The following is a 27,596-nucleotide window of genomic DNA, read 5'->3' as shown; positions in this document are numbered from 1 at the left end:
TCATTTTTTCAAGTTTGGGAATATAGGCCCGAATATTACTTATTTGTTCATGAACACATTCCTGAACATAGATTGTTTGTTTAGGAATGCAGGTCCGAACATGGAAATTTGTTAACACTTTTAATGATTAAAATTCTTAACATTCGCAAAAAAATTATTTTTTCAAGTTCGGTAGTTTCAGTTTCGAAGAAGCAATGAGAGAGAGAGAGAGAGAGACCATACCAACTGTGATAATGGTTAAACCGGCAAAGACAGTATTTTTCTTCTTTTTCTTCTTCATGAGTTTTGAAAGGGAAATTTTTTTGGGGATATGGGGGTGTGGAGGGTGTGCATTCAATGGGTGTAATGTTTAAGGATAATTTTGATATTATTTGAGGGGAAAATAAATTTTAAAGGGTTTCAAAATTTATAAATAGGAATTCAAAGAAATGAGGGATTCAAAATAATTTATAAGTAGAGTCTAAAGAAAAAGATCTAAAATAATTCATAGAATGCTAATAATACCACTCTAAAAATATTCATTTTCTCACATTGGTAATGACTCCACTAGGGTTTGTTGTCATAAATCAAATTTTAAAGGACACAGTGTTTTTTGGTCTGGTCTTAGAGAGGTGAAATGTAATTTACGCCACATTAATTTTGACGAAAGACGTTAATTTTGCACTTGGGTATTAATCACAGGGAGATACATTGATAGAAATGAAACTTCAAAGAGGTTTTATATTTTTTTTTTATTGGTGGGTAATATATCTATTAATATATCAATATATGTTATGACATTATTATTGATTTCACCTATTATATAAGTTATAAATATCTAAAATTTTTAAAATTATGCCACATTATCTATTAGTACACTAATTAATATGACAGTTGGTACATATAGTATTATTATTATTTTTTGCTAGACCACAATATGTAAAGTGTAATTTATTCAAAATATAAATAGAGGAGTACACAGATTGGTAGGAACCGATTTTAGAAAAATTAAAATTGTAACCGTATCGTTAAATTATGAAATTGGATCAGAATTGAATCATATAAAGCGGCTTGGTTCGGTTTGATTCGATTTTATGGTTCTAGAAATTGGATTTGGGGTGCCTGCTGTGTGGCCCTATGAATTTATTTCGAGGTCTGTTTTAATAATCCGAACCGTTCATATTTTACAATATATTAAGTAGAACATACCTGTAAAACATTAAGTTAATCGGATATCGTTAATCCCTTCATCTACTCACATTACATTTGTATCTTCAAAAATAAATGACATTGTTATTTAAAGTATTAAAATGAATACAAATGTAAGTGGATGAAAAGGTTAACAATATCCAATTAACTTAATTTTTTTACAAGTATGTTCTACTCGACGTACTCTAAAATGTGAACGGTTCAAATTATCAAAACGGATCCCAAAAAAAACCCATAAGACTACACAACAGTAAATGTTGTGCTGGGTGCACAAAAGGCACACTAACTCCCTAGAAATTTTGTATAACAATAAATATCATATATAGAGTTTATCAATTTCACAACAAAGGCTAGTGTTTAAATCTTATTAGAGACTTTTATATTTTAATTTTGACATAAAAAATATAAACAAATATGTCACAATTCAGTTCAGAATCGTAACCAAAGCCTTGGAATCAAGAACCAAATTTAAACGGTTTCATCATTTTTAAAACCAGAACCATGACTGAAACTAATAAAAATCAAACCAATATGATAATTTAGACCGAATTAAATTGATTTATTAATTCCACTAATTTTTTGTTTACACCCCTACCATTTATGCTTTACTTGTGACTCTTGACTCTCGGCTCTAGCACAATAATATCGCAATGGGCTACATTTAAAAAGGGCATAGTCGAATGGGAATACAAAACGTTATGAGTGGATTTTGTTGACTTTTTAAATTTCATTAAGATGGAATACAAAAATCAATAAAATATTTTGTGATTAACAAAAAATTGGGTTGATTTGGATGAAAAATAGTTCCTACATTTTAAAGATGAAAACTATTTTGTCATATAACAAGTTATATTATAGTTTAATTACCGTTATTAGCACTATTGATACTTCCACCACACTAGACCGTATTGTATAGTCACCACACTTTCTTTTTCTTTTATTCAATAGTCACCACACTTTCATCACAATAGTGTTGTCCCTACCGCAACTATTACAACCATCAACACCACAATTTCTAAAGTCTCAATCAAATATAGAAAAATATTATTTACTAAAATTAATAGAGAGTAAAAGAAAAATAAACGATTTTGATACAGATCCCCACAGAATCCAACTCCCGAGACCCTCACGCACATGTGTGAGAGAGGAAAAAAAAATTAAAAAAATAAATACATACATGTCTTGTCCACATCAGTTGAGGGTCATGGGATCACCCATTTTGAAGGTCTTAAGCATTAATCAAAAATAAAATAGAAATGTTCATTGGAAAGGATTTAATGTTTTTCAAAAGTAAAACACATAGGACCTGTTTAGTGCTAATTCTTGTATATTAAAAGTCGATAGTTTGAAGTAAGAAATAAAAGCACTTATTCTCTTCTTTCTTTTTTTTTTTCTGAATAATTAGTTTTTTTAATATGTTTAAACTATTTCTTTCTCTTAAGCTCTAAGCATAGAAGTTCCACCAAATATTTTAGCACGAATTTGTAAAAGAGATCACAATTGATCACAAATCACTTTTAGCTATAACCACGGTTATCAAAATCATGATCCTATTGTAGGATCGTACGATCTTACGATTTTAAATAGTTAAAACGATCTAAATCCTTATAGGATTGATATTATAGTAAGGTCGCAAGTAGAATTGTATGGGATCGTGTAGGATCACAATAAGATCGTAAGTAGGATAGCTAAATTTATGATTTTTCACTTAGGAGTGTAAAAATGGCTTGCGGCTCTTGGGCGGCCTGAAGCTTGCCCGTTTGCGGGCTGGGCCCGAGCTCAGCCTGTGACCCTGGGCCATTATTTTGAAGTCTGACTCGGCCCGTGGGCCCAGCCCATTGACCCATTCAAGGCCCGGCCCGCGTTGAGACTCAGTGTTTTTTTTAGTGAAAATAAAAAAAAATTGGTAAAAAAAATAAAAAATTGTTCAGGCCCCCCCAAGCCCAAGCCCAAGCCCATGCCTAGGCCCACCGACTTGCCCCCGCCAAGGCCCAAATACCCTGGGCGTGGGCCTAATTTTCAGGCCCGTGGGCCGGCCTTGCCCTGCCCGAATTTTGGCGAGAGCCTGCGAGGCACGCCATGGGCCGGCTCGAGCCCGAGTGGGCTGGGCTGGGCCAGACTAAGGCCTCGTTTGGGAACCAGCCCATTTAGTCAAAAAGTCAAAAAATTACTAAAAAATCAAAAAGCCAACAACCTATACCAAAAAGTCAAAGATTCTCTTTTCTCTCTACTTTTTGCACATCTTTTCGTAAAAAGTCAAAAAATTATCATAAACATACTATTTTTTTTTAGCTCATATTTTAGTCAAATAGCCAAAAAATTACTAAATTAGTCTGTTCCTAAACGAGGCCTAAATTTACACCCCCATTTTCACCTTATTTTTAATATACAGCATCCTGATTTGTATTTTTATTTTATTTTTTTAAAAAAGTAGAAGCTTACGGTCCGACGATCTGATCCATAAGATCTTTTCACTGATCCTATGTAAAGATTCTGATTTAATTTTGGTTATAACCAAAGAGATTACAATGAATTATAACAAAATACCACTTGAGACTAGTCAAAAACCTCTTCAATCAAAACAAGGTCGACTTTGGCCCAAAGTGGGCAAAGCCACCACTTTGGGCCTCCAAAAATTGAGTAAAAAAAAGGCTGTCGGAATTTTTTTAGCAATTGCAAAAAAAAAAAAAAAGGCATTCGAATTTGAAAGGTCCCGATAAAGTTCTGTAAAAATTCAAAACTAATAGACAGTTGATTTAGTGAATTATTTAAAACTAATGAATGATTATTTTTACCTGAAAAAATCAATAAGTTGAATAATATTGTGAATTATTTAAAATTAATGGAGGGTTATTTTTCAAATGTGTAGATTGTGTATGTAATACAATTAATTACAGTTATTTATGAAAATTTAAACTTTTCAAATTTAAAGTTGATTAGGGCTGGTTTGGCAAGTTTAGAAAAAATCAAAAAGTCAAAAAATTACGAAAAAAAGTTAAAAAATTATCACTATTCACCAAAAAAAATATAAAAAAAATTAATATACAAATATACATATACAAATCAACTTTTTGCCCATCAACCGTACTAACGTCAAACCCATTGCAGTGAAAGAAAAAAAAAATTACATGTTTACATTCATAAGTTGGATGGTAAAGTTGGGCCCGTGGGGGCCCACCATGGGTCCCGTTTTAATAATCCGAACCGTTCAATATGTAGAACTCGTCTAGTACTATATGCCTGTAAAAATTCACATCTATCGGATATCTCTAACTACATGAGCAAATCAATTTTGTATAAAAAATGGATGGTGTTATAGTTAACAGTTGACAAAAAAAACTAACACGATCAGATAGCTATCAATATCCAATCAACGTGATTTTTTACAAGCGTATAGTACTCGACGAGTTCTACACATTGAACGGTTCCAATTAGAAAAACGGGACCCGTGGTAGGCCCCCACGGGCCGAACAACACCTTCCAATCAAAACTCGAAAAGAAGGCAATATTTTCCCATGTATTCACCCAGCCGACTGCACTGCCATTCTGTACGCCTACTACACTATCTTCTCCTACACACTTATTTATACAATTTTTTAATACACATTTTTTTTAATATAAAAAGTCAAAAATTCAACCCAAATATCCCTATTTTTTTCCTCAACTTTTTAGTTCAAAAAGACAAAAAGTACACTTATTTAGGACATCCCAAACAACCAGTACATGTGGTTAATGAATTAGCACTTTTATCAAATGATTTAGTTGATAAATTGGACTATGCAAGCTTGATTAGTAATTTTGTAGTTAAAAATATGAGAATGGTGGTGCTCAAGTGATATTTTGTTATAGTTTTCATTTTTTATTTAGTACTTGAGTTCAGATTATTTTGATTATTTTTTTATTATAAACTTTATTATATTTTAATAGTTATATATAGAAGTAATATTTTTGTAAGTCCGGTAAAAAATAAAAAATAAATAAGAAATTAGATACATAATCTTTGGGTAAATTACACTTACCTCCTCTGAGGTTTCTGACAATTACAAGGACCTCCTCTGTAGTTTTAATAATTATAGAAACCTCTCTTATTTTTTCTAACATTGTCAAGATTCCCCTCTCCCGGTTAATTTAAGTCAAACAGTGTTAACTTAGCTGTACAAATGACCATAATACCCTCAGACTTAATGCCCTTTATTTGTAATTTACCTATTTAATATATATATATATATATATTAAATTATCATTTTAATTTCTCACAATTTTTTTTTTTTTTGTATTTCCTTGACTTTGTTTTTTTTTTTTTTTTCACGTTTTGAACTTTTATAAGTAAAAAAAAAAAGAACAACAACTAATGAAATTAGGAAAGAATATCCATGTTTCTTAATATTTGAATTAATTTTGAGATTTAATTTAATAAAAATAATTTAACTGAAAGAGAAAAAAGATGGAGATATAGATTTTAGATGTACCAAATTATTTGAGCATTTCATTATTTTAAATAATTTATTTTTTCAAGAAAAATTCTATTTTAATTAGATGTAAAGAAATGACAAATTTAAATAGTTTATTATTCTCAAATAATTTCTTTATCTTTCATTCCCTATCATCTAATTTTAATTTATTATAACGTGATTAGATATTTTTTCATTTTTATATTTGTTTTTAAAAATTTAATTATTAAGGTGAGAAATATTTACTTATTTTTTTTAATAATAATTAAAATTTGAGAATAATATAGGATTGTGAAAAGATAAAATGATAATTTTTTATATGTATATTTATGAGGTAACATTTGGTAATTTTTATAAGTCAATTTTTTTTTATTATAAATATGAAATGTTATTATGTTTATTTTCTTAAAAAAAAAATTAATACACAAATATGTTTACAAAACAAAAGAAAAATTCGTCTTTCATAAGTTGCTATGGTATTGGGAGATGCTAGCTAACATTGACGAGAGAGAAAAAAATGATGAAAAAAATTGAGAAAAAAACATAGAGAAGAGAACAAATAATAATAATAATAATAATAATAATAATAATAATAATAATGTAACGACTCTAATTATTATTAAGTCATTATTATTATTATTATTATTATTATTATTATTATTATTATTACTTTATTTTATTTTATTTTTGGCTTTATTAATTACGCGGATATATGAGAATTTAATGTGATATTTAATTATAAATAATTAATCCAAATATTTATATATGTATATATATATTATATATATATCAAAGCTATTAGGGTGATAATAGAAGATTAGGTTAATAGTAAATTAGGTTGTAATAGGGTTGTCGTTAAAATAAAAATAAATAAAAAAACAACAATGATAGGTAGCTCAAAATTTTGTGGCTCAGATGACTCAAATCACTCAAAACGACGTTATTTTGACAGATTTTGAGTGTAAAACGACGTCGTTTTGAAAGATTTGAGCCACAAAATTTTGAGCTACCAAATATTTTTCATAAAAAAAAGTGCGCAGTCGAAGCAAGAGAGAGAGAGAGAGAGATGGCGGGGGAGATAGGGGTGTAGAAAAAATAAAAAAAGTTCATGTTTTATTTTGGTATCTTCATAAATTCTTCAAGTATTTCTTTGATTTTCAAAAAATAATTGTGAGTACAAAATTCACTTTTCTTAATTTATATTTATTTCGTTGTTTTTATTCATTTGATGGTGGTTTGATATTGTACTTGCATATAGATAATGGATTGATTTCAATTATTTTGATAAGTTGTATATGCAAGGTTTAAGATTTTTATACATATTTATTTTATGATTGTAATCACACTCATAGATATATTAAATTAAAATAAATTAGGAACCCATAGATAAATTCTGAATACTCTACCATGACTCTATGAATTGTTGTTTTATATGAGTGCTCGTGAGAAAAAATGTATATAAAAAAAAGTGAGGATTATGAGATTTATTTAAATGTCCTAGGCTCTGCATTGTTATGTTTATTCTCATAAGTAGATGAGGGGTTGTGTATATATATTATTACCTCGTTCTCAATAGTAGACGAGTGCTTTGATTTACGTGCGTACGCATATGCTTGCAAGTTTGGATTCAGAGCTGTGTTTGATATACGGAAGGCACATGGGATATATATATAGGCCAGAAGTGAAGGGTCGAAATAGTAGAGTTAAAGTACGAAGAATTAAATATGGACTTATTGGTATAATTTGAATTGTTTTGATTTGTACATCTCAAAAAATAATAAACGACCTCGATAAATTATGAAATTTGGACAGAGGCATGTATACGGAATTTTAGACAACTTTTGTATTTTAACTTTTTACTAAAAAGATAAATTAGAACTTGTAATTAGATGATCTTGGTTACAATAGTTTTTATTCATTTTAGCAATCCAGATTTTAGATACTGCTTTAACCCACGAAACGAACTCATTTTTATTGATTTCACATAAACTGAAGTAAAAAATTATTCTGAACACTTTTTGTGTTTTGAACTTTTTTCAAAAAAAAATCATCTTATGACAGTTTCTTTTCGTTTTCAGCTTCAGATTTTTCGGTCGAATTTTGTTTAGGTTCTTCTATCAAGTTTTTTTCTTAACCTGTTTAGTTTCTACAAATCCTTCCACATACTTTTTAGAAAATTTGATTATGTATAACTTTTGTTCTTTGAGTTTTGATCAATTTGAATGATTTAAGTTTGAAACGGTGCATTTTTTATACTTCTTCAATAATTTACTTAAAATTAAATTATACTAACTTTATTTTTTTACAAAATGGTGGGTCATACTAACTTTTTATGCAGGACTAACCCACCATATTTATTTTTATTTTTATTTTTTTATACTTAATTTATATTTAGTTGTGTACGGGCAAGAGATTAAATGCCACCATATCTTAGAAAACTATTTCTTCGTCTCAGTACAGGTGGAACTACTTGTCTTGTCTCGTAAGAAGAATTAAATGTACTTTAGTTTTTGTTTGGTGGATACGTGGGTATCAAATCTTGTACTCATACCACTATATTTGTATACTGACCCGTTTTGTCTCTAACATCTCGGGTGAATTCTGTTTGAATGCAATCGAGCTTATTTTGCAAGATTAGTTGGGACTACGGTGGTGACGGGAAATAATTACGGTTGTAGGACCTGTCTCTCGGACTTTTTTGTTTTCTAGAATTTAGGGTTGATATGAGTTTATTTATTTATTTATTTTTATGACCTTAGTATTTTGATAATTTGGCATTATGGGTTATTTTCTATTATTTAAGTTGTTTTGACTATTTGTTGCTACTTTAATGTTGGAGGTATTGGATAGTTATGAATTTATGATGGATGATTTGGTTGGCGTTTTATTAATTTTTTTTTATCCCTTGTAATCTTTTTTGAGTATTGAAATTTACTTAAACCAAATTGAGACGAAAACATTTAGATTATGTTTCACCCTTAAGATTTGGATGATGGAATATTGATTGAGATTTAATCCTAATTTAATATTTAATCGTCTAAATTTTGGGACCTGACAAATAAATTATATGGTGTTGCTATTTGCTGCAGTGACACTATGAAAAAAGGAATGAGAAAATAAATAGAAAGAAAAATGAAAGAAATAAAATAAAGAAAATGGAAAGAGAGGGATAATTTCTCCAAATATGTATTTTTCAAACGAAAAAAAAATCAAATACTTATATGTATTTTTAAATTTTTATTCAAACTCTAATTTCTCAAAATAATTATTTATAAAATAGGTGGTCTTTTTAAAAGATAAAGCATCTTTTATACTTTGTTTCGTAATTTTCAAATAAATGATTGTATTAATCTAGTATAAGGTTTAATGGTGATCAATTTATTAGCTCTTTTTTTTTTTTTTTTAAGATAAGGTGATGTTTGGTTATTCTACTATATATATCATTGTCTTAACAATTTAGAATTTCTTTAAATATTGTATAGAAATTAATAATTTTGTTTTACATTATTATAATAATGTATGAGTTTTTATTAATTTTTTGTAAAATCTCAAAGGATGTGAGTGAAATTTACTATTTGAATATATAAGGACAATTTTGAAATTTTTTACTTATAGTACATGAGTCAGTATGATATTATCATAGTTTGTTAAATAAATTAACAAAAGATTAATAGTGGGGGAATCTTAATAATAGTTTCAAAAGTAGGGGTGATTTCTGTAACTATTGAAATTACAAAGGAAATCTTTGCAATTGTCAAAAATTCCAAGGGAGGTGATTGTAATTTACCCAATATTTGATTACAATTTTTCTTTTTTAAATGTACAAGAGGCCCTATATCGGGAATTCGCTTTGGATTCCGAAAATGTCAGAGTTGACCTTAAGTCATAATCAAAATAATAGCTGTAGTAAATGATCATAATCACAATAAATTATAACTAAAATCCATAAAAATTTGTAACTCATACATCATAAATATATATTAAGTATGTATTATAAAATTTCCCAATTTGCAATCAGTCGAACCTAAAATTACCTCATTGCTCCAAAAATTTTGACATGAATTTACTTGTTTCAAATAACTACAAATCATCAGGTCTCAACTTTGAATTGTACTACAATTGCCATGCCCTATGAACCATACATATACACAGAGAGCACCGACACTTATTTTTATGAATATATAATAAAATATATTACATATATGGGAAATTCTATAATAAGAGAAGGGTTTCATATGTCCTCAGTTATGATATCTTTAATTATATCATACTATATTTTATTGTGATCTTGATTTTTATATCTCATCTCTCCGTACTTCTCCAAACACTTTTTGTAGGTTTTGATGATGTATCGATTCCCGGGTGGATGGGTCGGACCGGCCCAGGTTCTCCAGACTCCGACTCAAAAAGGGGGGCTCCGCCAGATGACCTGCAAGCAAGTTCAGGGGGGGAACGGGGTAGTCCCCCAGTGAACCCTCCGGTGCAAGAATTAGAAAAGCAGAGTACGAAAAGACTGTATATCGAGAGATCAAGAGAGAGAGAGCAACTTAACTTTCTTTTCTTCCTCTTATCCTTGCTTATATCCTTTTGTCATCATTTTTCCTGTCTCTTGTGACGTGCTTTTTCCGCCGAAAGCCTGTGCCATAGCTCATCTTGTTTAGGGTGATGGAGGCTCTGTTCCGGCGGGGAGTGCTGTTGTAATAAATGCTGTGATGGGTTGCATTAATGGTGATGTGTTGTGATAATAACTCTGCAGATCTTTGTCTGCTGATGTGGCCCGTGTCCCACCTACCGTGTGCCTAAATGCCGTTGGCCCTTCATGCCTAGGTGGCCTCCAGCTGTTCTGGGCCTTGTCACCCAAGCAACCGGGTTGTGCCATTGGCCCCAAGCACTGGGTTCGGGGTGGTTTACCGTGGGCCGTGTGCCTTGTGGGCCTATCCATGTCAGGTTTCAATCGGACCTACATATTGATGATTCAAATCATTAATTTTGTACGTCTCGTAATAAAGGTTATTCATGTAAAAAAATAACTTCATCAAAAAATTATAAATAAAAAAATAAATCACATTTTATTTTATAAAACAAATGATAATATAATTAAATTTAAATCATTTAGTTTACAAATAAAATACGATTTATTTTTATATTTATAATTATCCGATAAAATTAAGACTGTGTTAGTGCAGCTTTGAAAACTTAATTTCACCCCTCTATTTGCAGGCATTGTTTGGATGGAGTTTTAGAATTGTAATTCTATTACACATTTCAAAACATATTTCTCTTTCATGTTTGGCTACTCTCTCTGTCATGTTCTCCATTTTGAAAAGCAATGGATTTTTGAATTTTGGGTCTACACGGTCATCCTCTCAGACGTTCGGCCGATTGACCAGAATTGTGTTTGGATTTTTTTTTTTTTTTTTTTTTTGCACTTGTTATTTTTATATTTTAAATAAAAAATATTTTGAGATTTTTTTTAAATTTTTTTATGAGTTTTGAATAGAATTTTAGATTGTGTGTTTAGTTATCATTTGTAAATTTTTGAATCAAATATATATGTTACATTACTCAATTCAAATTTTTTTTTTAAAACTCATAACTAAATAAATTTTTCACACTCAAATCATAATTTCAAAACTCAAAAACTCAAAATATAACTCTATTTTTAAATCCTAATTTTAAAATTCTATCAAATGCAACCTAAATTTTTTTATTGATGAAAAATTATTAACTGGTTAAGTGGGCAGTGACAATACCCCCAATACTACTATGTCATTATTTTCAATCAATCAATACCAAATCATGAACTCGGCTCTCTCTGTCTCCACCATTCACAATACCAAATCATGCACTGATCAAAGAAGTACGTAACTTAAGGAGCATTCCAACTACACAAGGTTAGGAAATCTATGGATGTTACGTTCTCATTTTAACGTTTTGTCACTTTGGAACTTGGGGAAACTTGGGGGACAATAATATATGCCTTCCAAACTCTGTTCCCTATATTATGCCAATGTATGTGATCTTCCTTTCGTGTTATTATATAATACAGCTCTAAAAGCAGTTGTAAGCAGTTCTACTGAGGTGGCATTTCATTTTAAAAAAAAAAATAAAATTAAAATAAGTAAAAGACAAAACAAGAAAAAAAAAAGGACAAATTAATGCTGATTTAGAACTTCTCTTTTAGAGGTCTAAATCATTTTTGTTATATAATATTTCATTCGTTATCTTATTCTAGTAAATACTATAAAGAAAATGATTTAGGGCACCGCTCTATAAACCTAAATTTTAATTTTGTTTGATCAAAGGTTCAAATGTTGAAATATTTTATTTAAAAAGACTAGCTTAAGCAAAATATCCAAAATACCCGTACATATCATATGCACAGTTCAATCAAGAAATGTACAAAATATCGCCTAATCTATTAAAATTGTATTGATTCGTATCAATTCGCACCGCTATATCTACTAATTGTGGACTAAATTTTAAAATTTATAATCCACCTTCAAAACCAAACGGCTCCGCTCCGTTATAATTAATAAATAAGTATTTTTTAACCGCTAATGAAAGATCAAAATAAAAATGAGTGTAAGAGATTTAATATGTGAAATTTGTTATAAATTATTAGTCATATATATGAAACATATTAAGTAAAATTAGTTTGTGTTATATATATGAAAAATATTATACAAAGTAGTGTTATATATTACGCAAATGTTTGATAATTGGTTAGAATATTCTTCAATCCGCCAATCTGCTCAAAACCGTCCAAACCACGATTTGTCAATCAGCTTATCTGCCATTCAATATAATTTTACTCTTAAACCGTCTGAATCGCACCGCGAACACACTAGTTCCATCACACACAGTTACACTCTTTGTTAATCTTCCTCTCCAAACCCTAACCTTCTCTCTTTGCTTCTCTGTCGCTCCTCCAATGATGTTCCTCTGCCGTCCTTCGTCGATGTTCCCTCCACCCTTTTTCGTAGATGCTCCCTGTCATTGTGCTAGGAAACTAATTATATTAGTAAGTCTACTTCTTTTCAATTACTATCTAATCAATTTAGGAAGTTTATGTTATTTTTCTTATATAAGAATGCTTATTGTAATAGTTTTGAATGGGAGATTTAATAATATTAAGAGTTTAGGTGGCTAATCCCCAATTCAAAGAATTGTTGGTGGCTGATCTCCAATCAAAGGAACAAATTCAGGGTCTAGGGCCCTATCATCTAGTATCAAAGCATTCGAACTTTGAACTTCCATTTCTTCCTACTTTGTCATTCATTATCATCAACATGACTGTTAAGGAACTCGAAGGACAAGTTGCTGCTCTTACTATTAGGATGGACGTGATGTCTACTAATATGCAAGAGTTGATACGTGATAGACAAATCAATAATACCATTCTTCAAAATATCCAAGCGTTGTTGCAGGATAGGCAATGTAAAGCTCGTCTTCTCCAACTTGGCATTAATCTTAATACACCTCTATAACGTGACAACGACAATCGGTGTGCTAGTCCAAATTTTGACGGTCGAACTCTCTGAATTGATTTTCCAAAATTTAACAGTACTGATCCCGAAGGGTGGTTATTTCAGGTTGAATAATATCAAGAACTTAATGGTGTTTTAGACGCACAGGTGGTTCCTTTGGCTGCAGTGTACCTTCAAGGCGATTCTATTTCTTGGTATCACTGGATTAAACAATCCCTTGGGGTTTTAACTTGGCAGCAATTTTCTCAAGCCATATGCACTCGTTTTGGTTCTTGACAACACATTGATCCTTGTAGTTCATTAGCCAAACTGTCTCAGATTAGCACTATTCGTGAATTTATTACAGAGTTTGAGCGACTTGCTAATATGGTTCCAGGTTTGTTTGAGTCGAATCAAATTAGTATTTTTCTTTCTGGACTTCGTGCCGACATAAGGGTTGGTGTTCGTTTGCTTCATCCAATGAGTCTAATCGAGACCTTTGAATTAGCACTTGGCCAAGAGGATGCAATTATAGCAACCATCACACATAATATGACCAAGACTATTTCTCGTCCATCGTCTTTACAGCCTTCTAACATATCTTATGCACCTAAGCCTGTTAACCAATTGCCATCTTTACCTACTGGTGTTAAACGTTTGTCATGAACTGAACAGAAGGAATGACGTAAAAAAGGTCTTTGTTTGTCATGAACTGAACAGAAGGAATGACGTAAAAAAGGTCTTTGTTTTAATTGTAATGAGATTTATAAGCCTAGTCATTGATGCCAAAAGCCACAATTATCTCTCTTGGAAGGTGAACCGGAGGTTGAAGTTGAGGACTTTGAATCTGAAACCGTAGTTGGTGGTGTCCAGACCCCTAATTTTTGAAATTTTGTTACATGCTCTTATGGGGCCAAGAAACCCAAGAAGACCTTTAATGGAGGATGGAACAGGTCACTCGGAAACACTAGCAATTTTGTCACTGTCAACTGACATACCCTGAGCTAAAATAATATGGCCAAGATACCCAATTGAGCTTTGTGCAAAAGAGCATTTTGATTTCACAAATAGGTGATTAGTATACAAAATACCAAAAACGGTAGATAAATGGTGAATATGATCTGAGAGGGAAGCATTGTACACCAAAATATCATCGAAGAAAACAAGCACAAACTTTTGTAAGTAAGAACGAAAGAGATTGTTCATTAAACTCTGGAACGTAGCAGGAGCATTAGAAGTGCTGAATGGCATGACCAAAAATTCATAATGGCCATCATGTGTGCGAAATGTTGTCTTAAGAATATCTGGTTCTTGCACTCGAATTTGATGATATCCAGAACGAAGATCTAACCTAGAAAATATAGTTGCACCATGTAACTCATCAAGTAGTGCTCTTTGACCACTGGAATAGGGAAGCGATCTTTGATTGTAATTTTATTAAGTGAATAAATTGGCCTAGTATGAAAGGAGCAACAAAAAAATTTTATTGCTCAATGTGATGTCTGTTAACGCAACAAGACATACGCTATTTTGCCCCTAGACTTTTTAGCCCCTTGCCAATCCCTGATGATGTGTGGCTTGATTTATCAATGGACTTTATTGAGGAATTGTCATCTTCGCATCAGAAAACTACAATTTTAGTGGTTATGGATCGCCTCTCCAAATATGCTCACTTTAGTGCTCTTTCTCATCCTTATTCCGCCATTACTATTGCTGATGTTTTTATAAGAGATATTGTTCTCTTGCATGGCATGCCTCATACAATTGTCAGTGATAGAGACCCCATCTTTCTTAATAATTTTTTGGAAGCCTTCTTTACTATGCAGGGTACGCAATTATGTTGGAGTTCAGCTTGTCACCCTCAATCTGATGGTCAGACCGAGGTTACTAACCGCACTTTAGAGTGTTATCTTTGATGTTTTGCGGATCAGAAACCTCACGATTGGTCTCGTTGGTTGCCTTGGGCTAATTAGTGGTACAATACCACTTATCATTCTGTTATTCAAATGACTCTGTTTGAGGTTGTCTACAGCTTCTCTCCACCTTCAGTTTCAGCTTATCTTCCTGGTGCAATTGATGTTCATACAGTGACCTTGCTTTATGGGATCGCGATCGTACTTTGTAACTTTCAAAGGATCATCTGCAATCTGTTCAAGCTCGTATGAAATTTTATGCTGAAGCCAATCAAACTGAACGCCGTTTTGCTGTGAATGATTAGGTTTTTTTGCGACTGCAACCTTATCGCTAGTCTACAGCTGCTTCGCAACATTATTCCAAGCTTTCTCCCTGTTTTTATGGACCTTTTCGTATTATTGTGCAGGTTGGTTCTGTTGCTTACAAGTTGGACCTTCCCGAAGGGTGTCGCATACATCCCATTTTTTATGTCTTTGCCTTAAAATTAAAGTTGGGAGCAAATGTTACTTCCAACCCCTACTTACCTTCTCTTACTGATGTTTCTGAATTGGTGCATAAGAAAATTTTAGATCGCAGCATGTTCAAGCAGAACAATCAAACTGTCACACATTGGCTCATTCAGTGGAAGGGTTATTCTGTTAATGAAGCTAATTGGAAAGACCATGCTGCTTTTTGTGCTCGTTATCCTAATTTTCCAGCTTGAAGACTAGCTCTGATTCTAGGGCGGTCGAATTTTAGGAAACCAATTATATTAGGAAGTCTACTTCTTTTCAATTACTATTTAATCAATTTAGGAAGTCTATGTTATTTTTCTTCTATAAGGATGCTTATTGTAATTTTGATAAGGAGATTTAATAATATTAAGAGTTTCAGTGACTAATCCTCAATTCAAAGGATTGTTGGTGGCTGATCCCCAATCAAAGGATCAAATTCAAGGTCTAGGGCCCTATCACATTGAACCAGAGCTTCGTAGCTCCGCAGCTCTATTGTTATTGAACCAAATCGTGAGATCCGTAGCTCTGCCATCGTTGAACCAAAGCTTCACCACCTTGTGCCACTGGTTCTGGGGGTTTCTCCACGTCATTGTCATCGACAAACTCCGACGACGACAACGCAGAGAAGCCCACACTCAAATCTATGCAAGAAGATGGAGATGTACTCAAATCTGTCCACCTCACCCACGTCTGGCGTGCAGATCTGGTTGAGCACGACAAACATTTGGTCAGAAAGACCAGATTTGGTAGCACCAAGTGTTACCATCAGTTCTTCAATGATGTCAAACCCTAACAAGTAAGTTTTCTCTCAAAAAATTTCTCAAAAGAGAGTTTCCTCTCTCTCTCTCTTCCCTAAATTTATATATATATAGTATAATATAAATTCATACAACAAATCAATCAATCGATTCAGATAGTACCTTTATGATAACAATATAGGGAAGATTAGAGGCATTCATCACACTCTACAAAACAAAGAAATTGAGCCTTATAAATGCATACATATGTACACCATATACATATACACATATATATATATATATATATATATATATGTATGTGAGAATTAGAATATATGTGAAATTTTTAATGACAGAATGAATGAAATAGAAATGAGAGTGAGCATTACCAGTGTATTGACACTACATGAAGACTTTCTTGCATATGCTTTGAAGTTTTGCACAGGCAAAGCATAGGACCTAGAGATGGAAAAACACCAAGAGATTTACAGAGATTGAAGAGTTATGGTCGGAGTTGTTCAAGAGGATTTCGAGGAGGATGGAGACAAAGATTGCTCAAAAATTTTGTGACAATCCTGGTAAATTGCTCAATGTTACTTGTGTCCTTTTTTTTGGCATAACCAGAAAAATCAACGTTATTATTGGATTAGATTAATTTGTTATTTTATTTTAATTTTTTTGGGTCTGATAACTGTTCTTCGTATGATTGATGGTTTTATTGTGTGAATCGATGTTGAAGATCATTTTTGTTCTTTGTTTTTTGTTAGGATCCGTCAAGAAAGGCGCTCCGAGCGAGAAGGCTACCAAGAAGATGAAGAAAGAGAAGATGAGCAGACAGAGGGAGAGAAATTTGTAGATGAAAGATTGCAATAGATGTCAGTGTATGTACTGGATTAATTTCAACAAATAAGGATAAATAACAAGAAAGAGGAAGAGTGAAAGATTGCAACTTATAGTGGTTTGGTGTATTTTAACAAATAATTCTCTTCTCCAGCTCTCTCCACCCATTTCAATAGATCATCACCACTTGTCTCAATAAATTGAAAAAAAAAAAAAAAAAAAAGAAATTGAACATATAAAAAAAATTGAATAGGTAATTTCAACAAATAGAAAAATTAAAAAAAAATTAAATAGATAAGAACAAACATATTCACTTTTTGACAAATAGAGAGAGAGAATGTGTAGGTTTAACAAATAGATACAAAATTTCAACAGATAAAAAATATTTTGACAACCGATAAGGTTGGTTTGATAGATAGGAACAAAATTTGAACTGAAAAGATTAAAAAATTGAACGGATAGGGTAAAAAAAATTAAGCATATAAGGAAAAAAAATTAAAAAGATAGATATAAATTTGAATGGATAGGAAAAAAATTTGAACAGATAGTCAATGAAAAGTCCACAGATAAATTAAGGGGTAAAATTAGAAACAAAATGTCTTGCAAAACCAACAAAATGACTTCTCACCAAACTATTTCACAAATGGTAGATCTCTCACCAATAAAAAATATTCACTAGATGTAATGTCTTGTACCCTTCTTCGCTTGGACTTTTCAACAAGTATCTCAATAATTTATTAAAAAATATGGTTACATAATTGTGAGTAAGGTTATGTAAATATCATTTCAAACCGAGTTGCTACATGGCAAATTATGATGGTTGAGTTGATAGTTGGAACCATACTTAGGCGGAGATATTCGATGAGGAATACAAGTCATTACGGATGAATAACTTCTAAGTTGAGTGAGTTATGACTCTTTTAAGAGGTTTATCATAAAATAACCCAATTAGGTGTGCACTATAACGTGATTCATAGGGAAAGGACTACTAGGAGGAGGCAACAGGATGTTCTACATAAAGGTAATTGTGTGAGTAATTTTTTGACCACACTGCCCGCCTAGTAATCAGCTGGAGAGCACCGGCAGAATAGATGGCTTCAACTAATCTGCAACAGAAAGAAAAGGCTCCGGCGGTGGCTCTTCCACCCGGGAGCACTCCGACGATCAAGTCAGTATATCTCTCAAAGATATTCAAGTGCAAAACTTACTGCTTAAAGCATAAAACTGCGTACCTTAGACCCATGGGGGTGCCTCTCTTTTATAGTTTACTCAATCCAAGTCCCACTAGAAGCCTGACTTCTATGGACTCCAATTCAGTGCTTACTTTGGATTCCTCAAGAGATAAGGATAAACTCCCTAAGAGTGTTATCCTTATCTTAGCTAAGTCTCCTCTTTACTCTAGGACTCCTGTCCCTTATCTTTTATCCATTTATCTCGGATTCCGATATCTTCGGAGATAACCTCGGCCTTGCTGAGATAACCTCGGCGTCACAACCTGGACACGTGGCATCTCGGCTGACACGTCGGCGTTACCTTGCCACGTGTTGGTATTCAGAAAATACATCCCCACAACTGCCCCCTAGGTTCTATTACCTCGGTATTCTGAGGTAATGAAACCTTTATCTGTATTTTCTTCCAGTAAATCGGCTTAAAGTTTGACAGCCGAGATCATCCATTTCTGGCCGACCTGCTTTTCCTAAAAAATTGTCACGATCCAAACCCGGCCCTATGGGTTTAGCACCGTAACCGGCCAGTAATCCGAGATTACCGAAGGCCTGTAGAACAGTAATACAGTAAAACAGAGTACAGGGCCTGGCGGAAGCCAATACAGTAAATAAATAATGTCCATTGAGCTGTGACAGTCTATATGAAAAAGACTTTCATACGTGTATATATAACCAGTACAGAACAGTATGTACAATATTTACAATCATTCAGACTAGGGACTCAACCCTATATAACAGTACGGTAAACATTCAGTCTATACAAAACAGTGGGACGGTACAGAAGGGGGAATTGTAAAACACCCCTAAGCCTTAACACGATAGGCACGGAACCTCGCAGTGAGGCACAGTAGTTGGCTTGACAAAACTGGAGTTCCCTGACGCTCCTAGCCGCGGTCTGGTGCCTGTACACCTACATATATATATGAGCAGTGAGCTAAAGCCCAGTGAATAACATAATGCGTAAAGAGGTTAAAGAATGAATGTCCTTACCGTATGAAAACAGTCCATTTAAACAGTATTCAGTCATTCAGTCGGTACAGTCATATGTGGTACACCCATTAGCATAACAGTACAGTAAACAGTAGGTCCTAAAAGACCGAACAGTAATGATGGCCATCAGTCAGTAAACAGTAGTGGTTCCAACAAGGGAACCGACAGAGAATTCTGTCGCAGTAACAGTAAACAGTAGGTGCTAAGGATGCCACAATACAGTTCAGAATATAGGACATACATTCATTCAGTTAACAGTAATCAGTTCAGAAAACAGTACAGTTCAGTTGTTCAGAAGATAATCATTTGTGAACATATCTTTACACAATCGTTACTCACAGAGTTTGGGCTACAGTATACTAGAGCGTCTCCTCAGTCGCCAACCCTACACAGTTAACAGATTGAACACACTAAGCTACACAGCTGGAAGAGATAATAACTTAATCCCTAATGCCTCGGTGTGTTCTACATCTATATCCTCATTAAGATGTCTTAAACTAGGCCTAAGAACGCCTAGAATGGGATGAGGATGCAAAGATGTGATCAGAAAATAGTTTCAGAATTTTCAGAAAAACAAAGTCCCGCTCGAGCGCAGGTTTCCCCGCTCGAGCGGTAATGCAACAAAGGTACACGCTCGAGCGTAAACTTTCCCGCTCGAGCGTACTGTAAAAGTACTGGATGAGTGAAATCTTCGCTCGACGCCCGCTCGAGCTTGAGACATGACTCTGCTCGAGCGCCCAATCCTCCGCTCGAGCGGACTGTAAAACAGTGCAGAGAGATGCTGGATGCTCGGATTCCACGCTCGAGCGCCACTTACCCCGCTCGAGCGTAAGTGCAAAATCTGGGAATTCCAGATTGCACCTCCAAGCTCAAACTCACATCCAAATGCATCAAAACCAATCCTCTTGGGCCCATTTTCTGGAAAACATTTATAAACACATAGAATAACATGGTTCAAAGCTCAATTTGAGAAATCAAGCCCAAGGGTGTTTAATTCAAACTCAATTTCAAACCATTTTTCAAGAATATGAAGAACATGCAAACATGCATGAATTCAAACCAATTCAAAGCTTCAATTTGATGCTCTAAGGAGCCAATTGTTTCCAAAACATGATGAAATCATGGACTTGAACATAATTGTGAACATGCATGCAACATTTTGCCATGAACTCAACTCAAACTCCAACAACACTAACATGCATGCATGAATTATGCTCTAATTCAACACCAAAGAACCAATTCTCGACTTGAATCACTAGAGGCTCAAGAATCTTGCATGAATAAGCTTAAACACAATAAAGAGGGGTTGAATTCCTTACCTAGAGCTTTAGTTACAAGGTGAGGAAGCTTAATTTGCAACCTATGTTCCAATTCCTTCAATTACCAAGCAATTTATAAGCAAAATGAGATGAAATTCACTCCTCTAGTTCCTCTCTCTCTATGGTCGGCAAGAGCAAGAAAATGGCTGATGAATTGTGTGCTTAAGTGTAACATAAGGCTCAAATATGTTATTTTGAGTGGGCCACTTAAGGGTTAGTTTGGTAAATAAGGCCAACTCTTTAATTAGCTTATTTTTAATCATACCTAATCAGTTTTCAGATAATTATACCACAAAATCACATTAATCATGATGATCATAAAACATCAATCACTTCCGGATTCGGCCGCCGATAAGGCCTTCAATTAGCAGTTTAAACATAAGACATGAACAGATCAAACAAACAGTCAACAGATAAAATGCAATTCAAACAGATGTATTCATTCAATTCAGTTTCAATTTCGGTCAGTCAGGTCAGTACTTTTAATTAGTTCAATTATCAGTCATGATCAGTTCAGTTTAACGGTAATCAGTGTTTATCGGTAGGCAGTGGTGAGGGTTATTACAAAAATCAAGATTTTTAAGGATCTTCTCACGCGTATGAACTGTCATGCACTTTAACTCAACTGTTTTAATCACGCGTTTCCTTCTTACTGGCTCATGCCTGTGACGCGTCCATAAGTCATCTCTTCTTCACATGCGTCGTCTGACGTATGCGCTTTTTTAGGCGTATTGATTACTTTTTTGCCGCCATTTTCATTTTTTGACAAAATTTTTCCCCCTTTCTTTCGTCTCTTCACTTTTGCATCTGAGTTCTCTTGTTTTTTCTCTCTCTAAAACTCTTTCTTTCAAATCCGCCATCGCTCAAGCTTCCCAAGCTCTGCAACTTTCTCCGTTCACCCCTTCCGGTGAGATTTCCACCGGTCTTCTGCTCCTGCAACCGTCGTAGGACATCGGCAAATCCCTTTCTGGCCTCCATTTCTTTGGTAAGCTACTGTTCCTTTCGTTCTCATTTCCCTGATGTTTCTGCTTTCTCGTTGTTGCCATTACTGTACTGTTTTAAGCTTTTTTGATTCATAAATCATATATCTGAATGCATTCATCCCTGATTTTTGCCTTTGCCAATATTTTGAACACACACACTGTTTCACCACTTCTTTGCACTTTTGCCACTGTTCTTGGCCATATACTTTTGTATTCTTCATGTTCTTGATAGCCCATCTCAATTCTTGTTTCTGAGACTTCGTTTTTTCTGTTTTTTTGTATCTTTTCCAGATCTGTACCTTTGATCTTCATCTTCATAGTTTTAGGTTTGGGATTTGTTTGTAGAACCCATAACTTAGGAAAAAACTAAAACCTGCACCTACTTTCACTGTTTGTCGAGGTCCCATCAATAAGAAACATCTTTCTGAATTTCAACCCTTCTAATAGAAGCCGATATCATGGGTATGTGGAGACATAGGGTAGATACCCCGACCAAACTTGAGTACTTTAGGCAAGAGTTCTCCATCCCTGCCGATGTTTACCTAAGACTAGCTGGGGATGACGACTCCATCATGCCTACAGAAAACGCCATGCTCCTTCCCATTGTAGCTTTTACTGAGTGCGGACTCCGGCTCCCACTCACCATCCTTTTTCGCGAGATTCTTCATTATTATAAGTTGAACCCCATGCAACTGGCAATCAACTCTTATCAAGTGATTTTTGGGATTATCGCCTTAGCTAAATTGGAAAACGTTAGGATCACCTTATCCGACATATAGTATTGTTACACCATGTGTGCCCTTAACTTGAAAGAAAAAGGCTTCGTCTATTATCTTAAGTTGAGATCTACAGAATTCAAAATCGTAGCCGACCTCCCAGACTCCAACAAGGGGGCTGGAGATGATTATGTTATTGCTTCGGGAAATTGGGAGTTTGGCGCAGACGAGGACGCCCATCTCTACCTCTTCCCCGATCAGTTAAAGAGGGCAAGGGTAAGAGCCCAGTGTCAATACTTAGTTGTTTCTGTTCAGGTCTTCAATATTTTATCTGTTTCTAATGTCTGTTTCTTCTTGCAGACGTTCGCAAGCCAGCGAAAAACTTCTGCCAATCTTACGTTCCCAGTAAGGACCTGAAAAAACTCCTGGACTTGCCAGTTCACAAAAGAAAAGCACCTCTTCTTCTCAACTTTATTCCTATATACAAATCGATTTTGCCCGACGTCCCCAAAAGAAAGAAGAAAAGCCTTTCTCCTCCTACTGCCACAACTCAAACCGCCTCTACATCACGAACAGATCAAGAGTCAACATCTGACCCAACCAATCAACCATCTACTTCGGCTCCATACTTGGTCCCAATACAAGAACGAAAACGTCGGCAAAGACTTGTCAAAACTGCTGAGATGGGTCGCCCAAAGCCTGTTGCTCAAGACCTCCTTGCCGATCTCCCTGTTGACGTCGATGCTCAGCCGACGCAAACTATGCCCCCACCAAAGCCGAAACGAACCAAGAAAGCCCAGCCAAAGGCTAAAGCCACAGAAGTTGAGGCTGAGGATACCCTGACAATTTCACAATTGGCAGGAAGTGAGAAGACGGCTTCCGTTCCCAAAAAAAGGTCTGCTGAGACACAGCCATCAGAGTCTACACAATCAAAGAAGCCGAGGTCATCGTCTGCGACGACCTCGAGGTCCAGAATACCAAAAGTCCCCTGGACGCCTGAAATTACTTTAGAAGATAAGCCTGTTCTTGCCAGCGATAATGCCGACGACATTAATATCGGCGTAGCACTCAGTACCGCCCTACTTCTCCCAGGTGATCTTGAGCGAAATGCCAAGATGAGTGAGTACAAGAACTATGCCTTTATGCTCCAACGTTCTGTCCAAGTAAGTGTCTTTACATGAAAACTTGTCTTCTCTTTTACTTTGTAAAATTTTTTAATAATTTTTGCCCTGTGCTCTTTCAGGCCATTCAACATGCCCACTCTCTCTCTATGCAAGCTTTTGAAAACGGGGCAAAGTTGGCCGACATGAAGAAGGAGGTTTCTGCCCTTAAAAAGGAGAACAAAACTCTTCAATCAAAAATGAAAAAACTGGAAGACTAGGCTGAGGCTGCCACCAAAGCCCAAACCCTAGCCGAAGAAAAGGCCGAATCTGCTGAGGCCATCAAGAAGGTTGCCGAGGCCGAGAAGAGAGAAGCCGAGGACAAAAAGGCCCAAGCCGAAAAGGAACTTCAGGGGGCCTTGGCCACTAAAGACGCTGAAATCAAAGCGGTCGACGAAAAAGCCTATGCCCAAGGAATGAACGATGTTACAGAGGAATACAAATTACAAGTTAGGCAGGCATGCAACAGGGGCTTTTCCCTTGGTTGGATGTCCCTGGCCAAAAAGCTCAATATTCCTGAAGATTCACCTCTGCGCAAGGCCGAAGCTATTCCTCTCCCATTCCCTCCTCCTCCTCCACCTCCAAGTGAAGCTGAAGAAGAATCTGAATCTGAGTCTGAAGATGAGGAGGAAGGTGAGGATGAGGCTTTAGTAAGGAAATCCAAGGAGGCTGTTGGGCCTAAGTCTCCTCCTCTGAATGAGCAGGTCTTGGACCTGACTCAAGATGATGATGGTGATGCAGTTGCCAAGAAAACTACTCCTGAACAGGCCTCATCTGACGTTCCTCCAGCCGAAAAAAGTCTTGATGAAACCCTTGCGCAGATTGACGCCAAAATCGAGGCGGAAAAGACTGCCGAAGTAGCTCTCCAGGAATCAGCCGAGGTAGTTCTCCAAGAATTGGCCGAGGTCCAGTCTCAAATTGCGCCTAAAGTAGAAGAATCATAACTTTGATGTCCCTCTTTTCTTGTCTTTTGTACTTTTTTGTTTTCTGGACAGTAGAAGCTTCTCTGTGCGGCCGATGTGCCTTCTGTTTGTGTTGGATATTTTAACATAACTATCTTTCTTTGAATGACTGCATTCTTTTTTGCCTGACTACCTCTGTTTGATTCTATACTTAGAATTTTTTGTATGCCTTTCATACCTTGCCTCCTTTATGCAATCTTCTCGGGGTTACATACCTCGGGTATAATAGCTACAAAACTTTTACTTCGGCAAGATACTGACCTGCAAACTTTTCATAAATTATAACAAGTGTGAAACATATACTACTCAATGTTAACTTTGCAAACTTTTTCTAAAGTTTCAACAAGTGTTTAAACGGTGATCTCAGTCTAGCCTACTTGTAAATTGCTACAAATTTCAACAAGGATTGACATAACAAGTGTTAAACAATAATCTATTTGTAAATTGCTACGAATTTCAACAAGTGTTTAAACAACATACTTAGCTTTTTCCTCAACCTGTAAATTGCTACAAATTTCAACAGATGATCATATGTCGGCTTAACGTTATCTTGTAAAATGTTACAAATTTCAACAAGTGTTAAGCATCTTCTTTGGTTTAACCAACCTATAGATTGCTACAAGTGTTTAGCAATAACCTCGGCTTTGCTTCAACTCGTAATTGCTACGAATTTAGACAAGCGAAGAGAAATAGTAATCTTGGCTTAACTTCAACTTGTAAATTGCTACAAATTTCAACAAGTGAAGGTAAGGAATAATCTCAGCTTAACTTCAACTTGTAAATTGCTACGAATTTCAACAAGTGAAGATAAGGAACCATCTCGGCTTAACTTCAACTTGTAAATTGTTACAAATTTCAACAAGTGAAGATAAGGAACCATTTCGGCTTAACTTCAACTTGTAAATTGCTACAAATTTCAACAAGTGAAGATAAGGAACCATCTCAGCTTAACTTCAACTTGTAAATTGCTACAAATTTCAACAAGTGAAGATAAGGAACCATCTGGGCTTAACTTCAACTTGTAAATTGCTACGAATTTCAACAAGTGAAGATAAGGAACCATTTCGGCTTAACTTAAACTTGTAAATTGCTACCAATTTCAACAAGTGAAGATAAGGAACCATCTCGGCTTAACTTCAACTTATAAATTGCTACCAATTTCAACAAGTGAAGATAAGGAACCATCTCGGCTTAACTTCAACTTGTAAATTGCTACAAATTCCAACAAGTGAAGATAAGGAACCATCTCGGCTTAACTTCAACTTGTAAATTTTTCTCAAAATTTCAACAAGTGTTTAAACCATCTTCCTTTATCATAACCTCGGTTTAATTATAACTTGTAAATTCACACAGAATTTCAACAAGTGTTTAAACCAATCTTCTTCCGATACGACCTCGGTTTAATTTCAACTTGTAAATTCACACAAAAATTCAACAAGTGTTAAATATCACATCGGTTTAACTTCAACTTGTAAATTCACACAGAATTTCAACAAGTGTTAAACATGACATCGGTTTAACTTCAACTTGTAAATTCACACAGAATTTCAACAAGTGTTAAATATCATCTCGGTTTAACTAACTTGTAAATTGCTACAAATTTCAACAAGTGGTAAACATCATGTAACGCCCCAACTTCCAGGCCGTTAATTAAGTACAATATTACCACACAAATAGGATAGATAACCAAAACATCTTAATATACATATATAACCAGAGTTAGTATCACGGATCATTCGTTTATTTTCCATTGCAGGATTACAAAACATTGAAAACAAAATCAACTAGTCTAAGTCTTCAAATGAACCACCGCTCCAACACTTCATCGTATTTGCCTTTGCAATAACTTTCATCATTATAACTGCTTCACCACCTGGCATGACACGCCATGAGCTTGGAATGCCCAGTAAAAACACACACATCCCCATATCTTCTATCAACCAATCAACCATACATAGGACAAATTGGGTAACATAACATGCAAAATTACAACAAGGATTCTATGAATTAGGAGTTTGCCTAGACATCTAGGATCTCCCAAAGAGATCCTTCTACCCAACCACAAGGCTGAACACCGGATTACTCAGACTCCCCCTTTTGCTGCTTTGCAGACCTTACCACCTATGCGCACCTCCTGGTTATTTACCGGTTAGTGATATTGATGGATCTCAAAAGGGACGGCCGAACAAGTGGGCTCGCTTACACCCAAATTGTGCCTAGGGCTCGCTTACACCCTGCACATATCATACCAAAGGGCTCGCTTACACCCTGAAACCACCGCATAGAGTCTGAATACATCCGTGTCAACCTAGGGGCTCGTTTAGACCGCTTGCGCAAGACTTAACTCATTTGGTTTTAATTCCATTCACATGTTCAATACATAAATCATTCTGAAGCACAAGGGTGAACGTCACCCACTACCAACCCCTTTCCATTTCCCATCTATTAGATCTTTTGCCAAGCAAGCTAGTCACATTCGGTAATTCGGTAATATAAAAGAGCATGAGACAAACATAAGAAATGAAATGTAGCCCATGATAATCATACATAGGTATGGTAAGGCAAGAAAATAACATTAGGCATGCTTTAAAATACTTAGAGACAAACAACACAACAAAACACCATTTCCAGCACTGTTCGGTTCTGCAGGGCTAACAAGAACGCTTTGGTAAAAATACTAATAGGTCAAATTAGGGGTTGAAATTGCACAGAAACAATATTCAATCTGTCTAGTTCCAGTTCCAATTTTCAAAAGTTGCACAGCACCTCCACAAATTCATCTACAAACTATATTCGAAAACCTGTCCAGATTTGTCACCCTTTGGGGAAACTAACTTTTCTCTCAATCTACCCGATGGTTTTCACTCAAATAAAATCGGTTGGAAAGAGGACTCAGAGTTCTAAATTTTGATAGAAGAACCAACACGAGGTGATTTTTCTATAATTTTATAAAATTGCTAAAAGTGGACTATTTTTCAGAGATTCAGGACCAGATTTTTCAACAATTTATCCAAGCCCTAAAAACAAACAATTTGGAGCTAATAAAATTTTCACAAACTCTAAGCACACCAAATATCCTACCATAAATTCAGATTTGAGAATTAAATAGATTTGATATTTATTTTAAATTAGGGAAATTGCAGC

At 34.7% G+C, this 27,596-nt stretch overlaps 1 long non-coding RNA gene across 1 annotated transcript; it reads left to right on the top strand.

Moving 5' to 3' along the window:
* Positions 1 to 15,867: 15,867 nt before the first annotated feature.
* Positions 15,868 to 17,209, top strand: LOC114281027 (uncharacterized). Its single transcript, XR_014364177.1, has 2 exons — positions 15,868 to 16,312; positions 16,692 to 17,209. It is a non-coding gene; the product is annotated as an uncharacterized LOC114281027 (long non-coding RNA).
* Positions 17,210 to 27,596: the final 10,387 nt, after the last annotated feature.

Source organism: Camellia sinensis, chromosome 3, assembly GCF_055761805.1.
Source record: "Camellia sinensis isolate YWXY chromosome 3, ASM5576180v1, whole genome shotgun sequence".
NCBI classification, from domain to species: domain Eukaryota; kingdom Viridiplantae; phylum Streptophyta; class Magnoliopsida; order Ericales; family Theaceae; genus Camellia; species Camellia sinensis.
The sequence above is the reverse complement of the archived record's forward strand: the minus strand, read 5'-3'. Positions and strand labels throughout refer to the sequence as shown.